Source organism: Aotus nancymaae, unplaced genomic scaffold, assembly GCF_030222135.1.
Source record: "Aotus nancymaae isolate 86718 unplaced genomic scaffold, 86718_ANA_hifiasm-v0.15.2.pri h1tg000053l, whole genome shotgun sequence".
Classification (NCBI taxonomy): Eukaryota; Metazoa; Chordata; class Mammalia; order Primates; family Aotidae; genus Aotus; species Aotus nancymaae.
The window spans coordinates 30,780,042-30,788,119 of NW_026988467.1; the positions used below are offsets into that span (position 1 = coordinate 30,780,042).

The following is an 8,078-nucleotide window of genomic DNA, read 5'->3' on the forward strand; positions in this document are numbered from 1 at the left end:
TACAGACAGCGGGTTTAAACTTCACTGGTGAGAGGGCTAACGCAAGTGAGTGATTGAATTGTTTTGCTGTGAGATATCATGGACTTGAGGAACAAGCAAAATTGCTTTGGGCCTAGGTGACAGAGTATGACAGAGTTGTAGAGAAGACTGTGATCCTATTTCAGAAATGTTATAATCCAGCAGGTGGGAGTTCAGAGCTATGGTAATTTGAGCATTAAATGTGACCTCCTTTGCATCTGCAGTCTGCATTTGAGGTATATACAAAATACAAATGAAACAGAGCCTTGTTTGATATGTCTTAAAATGTCTAGATTTTTTTTTAAATTTAAGTTGTTTCTTTCAGGGCAGCTTATCTTTACCCTGAGTCCTAGTCTTTAGAAATATCAGTTCCATTTGATTAGTTCCATAGTTTCAGATATATTCCCTAATGGTACCCACAACTGGGCTGGCAAATTCTTCTGGATCCTACTTCCAGAAGATCCGAAATGCTGTAATGCCAGAGCCTTCCAGTCCAGAAGCTCTCCAGGAAGCCTGTTTCCCTCATGTATAGCCATGATTTATCTTATTTTTACTAACATTCATTGTCTAGACTTCTGCCAGTTTGCAACAACTTTTACTCTTTACTTTCAGAAAATCTTAGCCTTTCATGCAGGAAATCTTCTAATTCTTGTTCCATATTTCTATCCCTAGCTGCCTACAGTGAACATCTGTGTTTTTTTTCCCAAGCATTCATTGACCCATTTCTTTATTTAAAGAAAGAATCTTGAGTTTCCTTTGGGGAGCTATTCTTTCTCCACTTTAAGTTCCTACAGTATGGGTGAGGTTGATCTCTGCCAGCTCTCAGGGCAAGCCCTTGTTATCCTAAGCTTATCAGTGAATGGCATAATTTTAAGTACTGGGATTGGTTCAAGTGTGATCATTTGACACCGTTGGGCCACAAAGAGTCAGACCCAGAACTTTTTGTGGACTGTTAGAGATGGGGGATGGGGGACAGAAAGAGAGAAAGAGAGATTCTTTCTGCTTTTTCTAGATTGTAGAGGATGAAAGATCTGATATAGTTTTTCTATGGTCACAAAGGAGGCACCTGTCAAAGTCAACATATCTGGGAGAGCAGGTCTGAACAGACCTGAAAGAGACAGAGAAAACTGGGTTCCGGTGACATTGTTCAACCCCTGCATCAAACTATACCTGGAAACAATCCAACCCCGTGAACTTTTCAGTTTTGTAATCCACTAAATTCCTTTCTGATTAAGTCATTTGGGATTGGATTTTTCTGTGATTTTCAACCAGAAAAATTCTGAACAATACACTGTTCGTCTGGTCTTAAAACACTTCCAGCCAACGGCTCTCTGCTTGCTTTGCTCTCTGTTGTGTGCTGGCATTGGTGCTAACTGCAGTGCATGGTCCTTGACCTTGGCTTCCCCTTGGACTTTGAATTGATGGCTCTTGACTGGGTTTGATTTTGGTATCTCCTCATGGGAATGCCTGATCTTGATCCTTCAATCCCATAGTTTACCTGCAATGCTGAATCCTCAGCCACCAACATCATACCAAGCCAGAGTGTAGCTTTTGATTTCTAATGGGGCACTCCCAATATTTTATTTCTGGAATGAATTTTAGTCAAGTTATTCGAACTTATTGAGAAGTGTCCACAGGAAGAGCTTTTCCCCACTCACCATCTATGCTGATCTGTGTGTCAGAATGAAGCAAAGAGCTCCAAGCAATTTTATCTTCTAACCATGGTATGTACATGTTTGTACCCATCCTGGATTTCTTTGGGCCTGGGACACTCAATCTCGCCCCATACATCAAGTTTTATTAACCTCAAAAGAGAACTCAAGGGAAAAAAGAGAAAGGCCGGGGTGTGTACTCCAATAGGATGCTTGCACTTCTTTTAGGAGATATGCTGGAGCCTGCCTAGGAGTCACATTAATCGGTTTCATCTCAACTTCTAATATTAGCTGAAAATCTGTGTGTTCACATATGTTGATAAAGCCCAATGACTTATCCCAAATCCAGCATCTCAGGGTGTCTGTTTCTGCTGCATAGACACTCATATTCTTGAAAGTGTCAGTAGCAGTGAAGGTGCCACCGAGGAAATAGCACTTCATCCTTCTGGATGATCCTGCAAGACAGAAAGAATCATGGATTATCCTTTTTTTGCTTTATAAGTGAAAGTGACAGAGACTGAGAATTACAGAACCACAGAATGTGTTGCAGAGCCTGAGGGGCCTAAAATTAGCTAAACTTGCTCTTTCAATATACAGATAAAGGGATCAAGGTCCAGAGATGTCAAGTGACTTGCCCGAGGTCACATAGTCAGCTGGTGGCAAAGTCAAAATAAAGACCTAGGTAAATTTACTTGCAAAGCAGCACTCCTTGACCATATCACCCTGGGGCTTAATAGTCATCAGTAAAATTGCTTTTCCTGAAAGTAATATGTCCTTAAAAGTCAGACATCCCTGACTTTTAGTAAAACAGGGATGTCTGATTTTTAAGGGCATATACTTTCAGGATAAGTTTGGATTTAGTCCTTCATGTAAGGAAGTGTACAGAGAGATCCAAGATGGCTGATCACTAACAGCTTGGGCTCGTAGTTCCCAGTGAAAGCACAGAGAACGAGAGGATGCCACACTTTCAGACGAATATTTTTTGCTCACGGACCAAGAGATTCCCAGTGGAGGAGCCCCATGGGTCGCCAGGGTGACTCTTGTGACCAGCGCGGCAGTTTTGCTGGAGCCTTAGCGCAGCAGTTCTAGGTGCAGAGTCCGGAGATTCCCGGGCAGAAAAGCACCATCAATCTTAACACTGCTGTTTTGGCCGGCACAGTGGATTGCTCAGATTTCGGCGCTGGGAATCAACAAGTTGGACGTCCGCTCAGAGACCTAGTTAGAAAGTCGGTAATTACAAAGACGACAGAGGGATAAATATATAATGAAGGGAAGAAACCAGCCTAAAAAGGTAGAGAATACTAAAAATCAGAATGCCTCTCCCTCTACAGGGGATCGCAATTCCTCATCAGTAACGGAACAAGGCTTAATAGATTATGAGTGTGTTCCAATAACAGAAGCAGGTTTCAAAACGTGGGTGATAAGAAACTTCTGTGAATTAAAAGAACTTGTTCTAACCCAATGCAAAGAAACTAAGAACGTTGAAAAAAGGTTTGATGAAATGTTAATGAGAATGGACAATTTAGAGAGGAATATAAGTGAATTGATGGAACTGAAAAACACAACACGAGAACTTCGCGAAGCATGCACAAGTTTAAACAGTCGAATTGATTAAGCAGAAGAAAGGATATCAGAAGTCGAGGACCAGCTCAGTAAAATGAAACAAGAAGACAAGATTGGAGAAAAAAGGATAAAAAGGAATGAGCAAAGTCTCCAGGAAATATGGGACTATGTGAAAAGACCTAATTTACGTTTGATAGGTGTACCTGAATGTGACGAAGAGAATGAATCCAAGTTGGAAAATACTCTTCAGGATATCATTCAGGAGAACTTTCCCAACCTGGCAAGACAGGGTAATATTCAACTCCAGGTAATACAGAGAACACCACAAAGATATTCTTCAAAAAGACCAACCCCAAGGCACATAATTGCCAGATTTATTAGGGTTGAAATGAAGGAGAAAATACTAAGCGCAGCCAGAGAGAAAGGTCAGGTTACCCATAAAGGGAAACCTATCAGACTTACAGCAGATCTCTCAGAAGAAACCCTACAAGCCAGAAAAGAGTGGGGACCAATATTTAACATCCTTAAAGAAAAGAACTTTCAACCTAGAATTTCATATCCAACCAAACTAAGCTTTATAATTGAAGGAAAAATTAAATCTTTTGCGAACAAACAAGTACTTAGAGACTTCACCACCACCAGGCCTGCTTTACAAGAGCTTCTGAAAGAAGCACTATACATATAAAGGAACAACCAATATCAGCCTTTCCAAAAATATATCAAAAAGAAAAGAGCATTAACACAATGAAAAATTTACACTAACTAATGGGCAAAACAGCCAGCTAGCATCAAATGCCAATATTAACCTTATATATATTCTAATTGGATAAAAAGCCAAAACCCATCAGTGTGCTGCATCCAGACCCATCTCACATGCAACGATACACAAAGACTCAAAACAAAGAGAAGGAGGAAGATTTATCAACCAACCAGAGAGTAAAAATAAACAAATAAACAAAAAGCAGGAGATGCAATTCTCACCTCTGATAAAGTAGACTTTAAAGCAACAAAGAGCAAAAGAGGCAAAGAAGGACATTACATAATGGCAAAAGGATCAATGTAACAAGAAGAGCTAACGATTTTATAGATCAACGAGACAGAAAATTAACAAGGACATCCAGGACTTGAACTCAGACCCGGAACAAGTAAACTTAATGAACATTTGTGAAGCTCTCCACTTCAAATACACAGAACATGCATTACCACCTCACACCTGTTCCAGGGGTGACTGCATGGTTGGAAGTAAGTCACTCCTCGGTAGTCGCGTGGCATTTCATGGGTTTAAATGAGGTATTGGTTGGCTGCTTGTTTGTTGTTTTCTTCCCTTATTCCTTCCTGTCTACATCAAGTATAGTTGTTGGTATAAGGGAGGTTTTCAATACCTATTACTGAACTGCATTCTAGCCTGGGCAAGAAGGTGATACTCCCGTTCTCTCTCTCTCTTTCTCTTCCTTTTTCTTCCTCTTCTTCATTCTTTTTTTTTCTTTCTTTCTGGAAAAAAAAAAAAAAAGGAAGTGTACTTGTTAGCTCTTTTAAATTAGTACCCCAAACACTGACTTTAAACAACAACCATTCATGATGACTCACAAGCCCACGGGCTGGTTAGGCAGTTCTGGTCTGGGAGGGATGATAGCACTTCCAGCAGTGCCCCTGCAATGTGTCTGCTGTCTCATGTGGACTGATTTGTCTAGAAAAGGCCCCACTTGGATGGCTTATCTCTGCCTTACGTGGTCTTTCATCCTCTGGCAGGGTAGCTTGAGCTTGTTCACATAGCAACTGAGCAAGTTTCCAAGAGAGGGCTCAGGGCTTCTGGAAACAAAGACCTCGGAGCAGTACATCTTCATTTACATCACATTTTGGTGATCCAAGCAAGTCACAAGGCCAGCCCAGATTTCAGGAGTGAAGAAATAGACTTCACTTCTACATAGAAGGAGGTGCAAAGGCACATTGTAAGAGGCATGGACACAGAAAGGGGAAAAAATAATTATGTATATATTTGCAAACAATCCACTTCAGGTGATGTGATCCCTCTTATTTCCAAAAAGAGCCTAAACTATCGTAGTTTTGGCACAAATATAATAGAAGTTTAATGCATGTGTTTCAAATGAGTTTTGCCATCTCACCCTTCATGAGAGTACATGTGAATGAGTTAATAATGTGTTTATGTGTGTGTGTTGTACAGGTGTGTGTGTGTGTGTATGCATGTACATGTGAATTTGTGTACTCTTAAGTCTTGAGATGCTGGCTTCTTTCTGCAAGGACACTTTGTAAAGCCAGGGCATTTTAGGACCAAGTAGAGCAATCTGACCTAAAAGAGCAGATGATGCCAGGTCCCAGCAGACCCCTTCTTAAGTGGAAGATCATAAATTAGAGTATATTTCTTGGTAGCAATAGCACATTGGGCAATAGAGTTTTGTTTCTAACATCAGAAAACACATAAATTTGTCTGCACAGGAAAAGTATTTCCTGGAAAACTATCTCAAAAAGAGCACACTAGAGAAGAGACATTTGAAGCTTCAAATACAGCCATTTTCCAGAGTCTTGACCATAAGGAACAAAAACCCTTCTGCTCCCAATCCATAGGCTCTTACCTGAGGGGTCAAGGCTACCACCGCTGCCAAGATGCCAGTATGTTTTCACTTACCCTAGCTTCGTGGCCTCAGAGAGGACAATGTCCATACTCCTTTCCTCATCCATACTAAGCTTATAGACTTTCTCACAACTAATATTTACTGAACAGTTGCTGAGTACCAGTCACTTGTCTAGATGTTATAGAGCAAAACTAATGGTCATGGCCCCTGCCCTCGTAGAGCCCACATTCTAGTGGGAAAAGGGGACAATAAACAAGAGATAGTCTAATACATAAAAACACAAAAATGTGACAAATGTTATCAAAGAGAGGGGAATCCAGTTTAGATTAGATGACTGGGAAAGTCCTCACTGAAGAGGCGATGTGTTAGCTGAGATCTGGAGAAGGGGTCTAGGCAGGCAAAGGGAAGAGGAGGGAACCATTCTAAGTGGAGGAAAGAGCATGTGCCAAAGTCCTGGGGCAAGAACAAGTTTAATGCCTTGAGACTTGGAAGAAGCTCAATGGAACTCAACTCTAGTGAGTAGGAGAGTTCAAGATGACAGTGTAGAAATAGCAGAGACCAAATTATGCATGGTCTTGTGGGCTATGTTATAGCGTTTGCATTCTATTTTCAGAGTAATAGTAAAACAGAGAAGTGTTTTCTCAGACTTTCTCAGGGAATCTAGGTATTCTTCACATGCTGTTGTGAATTCCTGGGTAAGGAAGTGTTCTAGGAAACTAAGGTGGAAACACTTGCAGCTCCAACCCCTGATCCCCTGAAATGAAAGGGTTTGTGAGCCAATGTCCTTGTCCTCAAGAACCAGCCCAGACACAAGTCCAAAGCTATCCTGTCTCAGTGGATTGAGCTGTACAACCTTGAACTGCATGTGGGTCTCCCTCACCAGGCCAAGTGGGCTCTTCCTCCCTCCCAAGATTTGTCTTTTCTTCTTCTTGTACAGTAGGAGCCCAGCATGTGCTGCTCCCGCCTGGAGTCTCAGCCTCTGTCAGTCTTGTTCTCATCCTCACTTCTTTCTTCCTGGCTCCTGGATTGCACCACCTCTTACTAAGGACATCAGGCCCTTCAGCCAGCACAAAACTGATAATCCACCCCTTTACTCTCCCAGAGGTCCTACCATTTCCTCTCCATTAGTGTCCATTTATTCATTAAATGGTCAAGTGATCCTGCTCTTTGTGGAAAGCTTATCTTCTTTGCCATTGATGTGAGCCAATGCTGCCAACATTTCACCACCAATCACTCTGTTTATTCTTTCCTCACCTCTTTCCACCACCTGCTATGTTGAAAGATATCTCTCAAATATGTCACATCTAATAACAATAGTTTACTTTTATCAAGTACTTTCTACATGCAGAGCATTGTCTTAAGTACTTTCCATGCAATGTCTTATTTAATTCATATACTATACCATAATACAAGGGTGGCAGACTGTATTTTTCAAAGATGCCCTCAACACTATCACCAGTTTCACATGCCCTTCTAGAACCTCTCCAGCTGCCCACACTCCCATTAAGAGGCATAATTTAATTATCTCCCCTGTGAACCTGGCTTCCCTATGACTTGGTCATAATCAATAGCATACAGTGAGAGTAACTGGTTGATTTCTGAGGCTTGGTCATAAAAAGTGATGCAGCTTCCCTTTTCTAAAAGAGACAATCTTGTGTAAGCTGCTTTGGGTGCCCAAGCATAGGAGTGAGCTGCCTGGGCTGTCCAGGCATGGGACTGAGCCACCTTGGGTGCCCAGGCATAGGAATTAGCCACTTTGGCTATCCAGGCACAGGAACGAGCTTCCTTGAGTGTCCATGCATAGTAGTGAGCTGCCTTGGGTGTCCAGGCATGGAAGTGAGCTGCCTTGAGTGTCCAAGCACAGGAATAAGCCACCTTGGATGTCTACACACTGGAATGAGCTGCCTTGGATGTCTAGGCATGGGACTGAGCCACCTTGGGTGTCCAGGCATGGGACTGAGCCTCCTTGGATGTCCAAGCATGGGAGTGAGCCTCCTTACATGTCTGGGCATGGGACTGAGCCACTTTAGGTGTCCAGGAATGGGAGTGAGCCTCCTTGGGTGTCCAGGCACAGGAGTGAGCCACCTTGGATGTTCTGCTCAGTTGAGCCTGCAGAGGTAGCAGCCCCAAATGACATTAAACTGCAAATATATAAGAGTCCCTATGCCAGATCTGCCCGGGGCCTAGCCTTTCCCAAATTCCTGACCCCCACAGTCATGGGCAGTTGTTTTAAACTGTTAACCTTTGGAGTAAT

At 42.2% G+C, this 8,078-nt stretch overlaps 1 long non-coding RNA gene across 1 annotated transcript; it reads right to left on the reverse strand.

Annotated features, from left to right (window-relative positions):
• Positions 1-1,796: 1,796 nt before the first annotated feature.
• On the reverse strand, positions 1,797-4,705 carry LOC135269521 (uncharacterized). The gene is made up of 2 exons (XR_010337787.1): positions 4,616-4,705; positions 1,797-2,125 (listed from the first exon to the last, which is right to left on the reverse strand). It is a non-coding gene; the product is annotated as an uncharacterized LOC135269521 (long non-coding RNA).
• Positions 4,706-8,078: the final 3,373 nt, after the last annotated feature.